Consider the following 4,959-nt stretch of genomic DNA (forward strand, 5'->3'; position numbering starts at 1 on the left):
GGAGATTTTAGGCTAGTAAGTTGAGTTTATTATCGTCTGTACAGTATGTAAATTAGGTATCGTAAGTCTAATACAGTACTGTAATTTTATACATTTCTTGTGAAAGAATCATTTCTTATTCAACGGCCATAAAAATTATTTATATTAATGATGTCTCCAAAGGTCAAGTTATTTTTCTGCGAAAAATTCGTTATCAGAAAACGCGGCCGCCGTTTCGTGCGCTGTTCCGCGACGAAAACAAGCTTGAGCAACGGCGTAGTCGAACGGTGCACACTCGGTAAGTAATCTTACAAATTATTGTTTATAGCATAGTTTATATGGATTATTCCCAAAAAATTATACGTGTTTTGGAAATGTTGAGTGGAATTAGTCTAGAATCGGTTAATTTTATACAGGAAAACTTTTCAAACAGCCTTAGTCCGTAAACTTCACACGTGTCGGGCTGCGATTGGCTCATGTATTTAATGATTCCTACAACGTAAAATTCGAATAACGTGGAACGTATCTAAGCGTTTAGGGGGTCTACTGTATTACAAAAATAAGCATTTTGTCTTAGAACGGAGATTAGACAGTTATTTCATGGAAATAACTGTCTAATCTCCGTTCTGCTTTTGAGAAATTTCATGTGTCAAATGTAGATCGAAGGGACCCTCAAAGAATTCAAAAACAAATAAATAAATAAAACAAGAAAAATAACAGATATATTAATAAAAAATGTTTAATCCTAATAAGGACATTGTGCAAATTTAGGCATATTAGTAGCTACTGATAGTTGAATATCGATATTCTAGATGTGCAATAGTTGTCGATAAACTTTAACATTGATTCTTTAATTATTTACTTTATTGTTTTAAAAATTATATTTCCTAAAGTTTTCGAAAGCTTTTAAAACTACGTTTCTAAAATTATTTTTTGTAAGCAAATCATAAAAACATAACTTATATAAAAAAAGTTATTAATAGTTTATTGAATTAAATAATAATTACCATATCTAATATTTTTAATTTAACAACAATTTAACGTTCTTTAATTGAATAGTGAAATTAAATTGAAATATCTAATATCATGAGGTATATAAAAAATAAGGGCTTATCACATTAGTGATAATAAGCACAAGCACTCAAAAATTAATGTGTATTTTTAATTAGACATAAAAACAGTGTACAGTAAAAAACAGCCACTTGAGTATAAATATTAGAATATATTTCGAATATTATCAATATCACAATATTATTTTCAAGTATTGCTAAATTAATTTCGCTAATGAAGCTTTAGCAATACTTGAAAATAACAACAAATAATTCTTTTTAAACGACTCTATTCGTGTAACAAACTAAATATTCGTGTAACAAACTGAATTACAAGTCAGTATTTCGTAAATTTAAACATTCATTTGTCAAATGTTAATATGCAGTAACTAAATGCTTTTATAACTTAAATGGACTAAAAATAAGATTGAATAGTAGAATAAAATAATGAATCCAATTGATTAAAACATTATATTAATAGATTAAAATCTGAATACACTCAACTATCTCTATTCCAAAGAAGTTTTTCCTTTTAAACAGGCATTCCTGTTTAACAGGTTCTGTTTTAGACAGGTTTTACTGTATTTAAATGCCTTACTAAATAACAGATGAAATGCACGTTATTATGTATAATAAAATGCTAAATTGTACTTCTGTGCGTGTTAACACGACATGCAAATTTTAGCATTTAATTCAAAAACATTTTTCTTCGGAATTTCTTAAAAAAACATATTCAGTATTATTGTTCGGTATCATTCGTATTAGTTCAGAAAAAAATGTATGTTTGGGCAGGGGGCGCGTGTATAACGTTTTTTATTTATTTATTTTTTTAATTGGTTTTTAAAACGAGTGGGAAAAAGGACGAAAAGATAGCTTATACGTATTGCATGGTGTAATGACGATTTTTTTATCTGTTCACCTTGTATTGGTTCATTTTATATTAAAAGTAACCAGGATTGTTTATGCTTTGTTCTGTGATTTGTCCGGAAACATTGCGAAGGCTCACTGACAATTATTATCAAAGAAATGTTCCTTTTAGATATAAATGTAAAGTATCTTGATTTAGAGAAATTTCAAATAAAATATCTGAATCTAAATTTGTGAATAATATTACATAATGATATTAATTGATTTTCATAATACCTAACGTGTATGAAAAGTGGTCACGCTCGTTGTTATTGACTCCAGATTGTTTATCCGAATAATATAATGACTCTATTAAATATAAAACTTTATTGAAAAAAAATTAACGCAATCTTAAAACTTTCACTCTGCTTTATTTATTGTTCATAAATTACAATTATTATCCAAAATCTTATCATTTGTGATATTAAATGCAGTATTTTATACAGATCAATGGTAATTATTAAAAACGTTTGAAGTAAATTTATAAAATATACTCTCCTGTGAAAGCATAAACATTATTTTGTGTGGTGCGCAGAATAAACGAGTGAAGATAATATATCCACTAGAAGAATTCGTATTCGAATTTATTTTGATCACTATAAATAAAATCACACAATCATCAAACTGACAGCTGAAAAAGATTCAAGTGGAGCATTAATAATCTTTCTTCGTGTAAGTACATTATATCTTCTAAGTTATGAAATTTCTTCCTTATCATTGAATTACATTTAATTCGTTACACCCAGATGTATCAAACTTATCGGGATTTTAATGAACTTTATTAAAGCACATTATTTTAAGTGAACCAAACAACTTTTTAAGACAACGATATTTAAAAGTTAAAGCTTATACGATTACAAGTTGCATGAACTGTATAGCACATAAGGACCATCATATAACATGAGCTTTCATAGTATATACTCTATATATAAAATTTAGAAATTTTTCCGATTATTTCTTCTTTTTCTAAATTTTTATACTATAATAATCGAGATATTAAGATTGGTTAGAGTTAAACACTTTAGCATTTATTCAAAATGCACATAATGTAGGCATCTTTATATTAACTTATCTCAGATTATCGATTTTCTTTAGTATAACTAATAAAATAGGTTACATAATTTGAAATTCTCTTGTTATAATTAATTAATAAAATATTTAATAAAAACTGCATTATTCATGTAAACTGTTGTTAGAATTATAAAGTATGTCTGCTTATACCTGCATGACTTCGCTTTAATTTTCATTTACATTAAACCCAAGTAACAAACAAACTTACACACGCTATTATCGGAATACAATAGTAGAAAATGCATTACTTTATCGTTGCAAATGAAATTGTTATTCTGCTTTTGCGATACGAGAATAGTAAAAATTACATTAGAGTAAGAAGAAAAGAAAAATTCATTGTAACAAGATGGCAATGGATGATGGCAAATTATACTGAATAATGTGAACAACAAAAACGTGCTGTTTGACTTGTCTATTCTTTTACAAAGAATCAGAAACATTGCCTAATACAGACGAGTGGAGCTGGATAATTAAGAGAGCCGAACGAGAACAGAACCATTATTTTTTCAGGTTTGGCATGTTTCTTTTACAAACAGGCTTCGTTGTATTTATTCACGGAAATAATGTCCGTGACTATAATAAACGGTAACGTGTACTTCTCTTCGCTTAAAATAATGATTGATATTCGTGCCAACAACGTTTAAAGACTCAAATGAACATTTACTATTTTCTTTGAGATTTAGAAAATAAAATACTTAGTATTATAGTTAAAACAGTATTACATTTATGTAGAAATTTGAAGATCGTTGCCTTGGAAAAAACTCAAATTGAATTAGCGAAATTTCAAAAAAATATTGCAAAATTATCTTCATTCTGATGATACCTGACGTGTATTTTAACTAGTCACGCAGGTTATTAACATGCAATTTAAAAACTATATTCGAATAATATAATCACTCCACTATTAAATATAAAATTTTAAATTTTAGCAATTAAATTTAATTCTAAATATAACATGTTTGTTATATTTATTCCCAATAAATTTCATTTATTATTTCAAGCCCTATTTTTTATGTTATTAAATGCAATATTTTATACGAATCGATAAGAATATTAAAGATATTTCAAATCACCTTATAAAATATATTTTTTCTTTAAAGTACAAACTTTATTCTCTTTTGTGAGCAGAATAAACAGGCAAAGACAGACTCTCAAGTATAGCAGTTTTAGTGAAATAAGTTTGTTTACTAAAAATATATTCGTTCAATAATTTAAATTTACAGGAAGTAAAGGATTGAAGAAAAGCTTTACAGTTTAGTCATTTTATATATAAGTACATCAACTCTTTTCTTTTTCAATTTCTTTTTACATAATCACGATTTTACTCTTGATATTTGATTTTACTTTGTAAGACTGTTATTTTCCTAAAATGTGAGAAAAGACATCAAAAGACTTCTTATTTTATATTCTTAAATGTATATTAATTTGACGATTTTACTCGTTATTGCTATTTACAATGTCTTAGAAAACTAATCCCTGTACATTAAAAATTAAGATTTTCCCCATTTTATAATAATAAAAAAAAATAAAAATTTTTAAAATAAAACATGATAACAGATGATGCCACTAAATGGTATTGGAAAGGTTAAGCAACTCGTTGAAGGATTTTTCATTATCTATCTACATATCTATCAGGTCAGTTCATAAGTTCGTGCGCATTTTTATCTACAAAAAAGCAACAAAAAATTTTAATTAAATTTTATTTCAATCTATAATGTATTCACCATTATTTTGTACAATTTCTTGCCATCTTGATGGTAGCTTTTTAATCCCGTCTTTGTAAAATGATTTCGGTTTTGAATTAAAATATTCAAAAATAGCCTTTTTTACATTGTTCTCATTCTCAAGTTTTTCCTTTTAAAAAATTCTGCAAACTCCGAAAAAGATGATAATCACTGGGAGCAATATCTGGCAAATATGGTGGATGAGGTAAAATTTCCCAGTTGAAGCTTTG

General features: G+C 26.8%; 1 protein-coding gene across 3 annotated transcripts in view; it reads left to right on the plus strand.

Annotated features, from left to right (window-relative positions):
• Positions 1-4,959, plus strand: part of LOC111614488 (glutamate receptor ionotropic, delta-2-like) — a 31,004-nt gene that overhangs the window by 10,376 nt on the left and 15,669 nt on the right. The gene's annotated exons all lie outside the window — the stretch shown is intronic.

This window comes from Centruroides sculpturatus, unplaced genomic scaffold (genome assembly GCF_000671375.1).
Source record: "Centruroides sculpturatus isolate CEXI.00-Female unplaced genomic scaffold, Cexi_2.0 scaffold1574, whole genome shotgun sequence".
Taxonomy (NCBI): Eukaryota; Metazoa; Arthropoda; class Arachnida; order Scorpiones; family Buthidae; genus Centruroides; species Centruroides sculpturatus.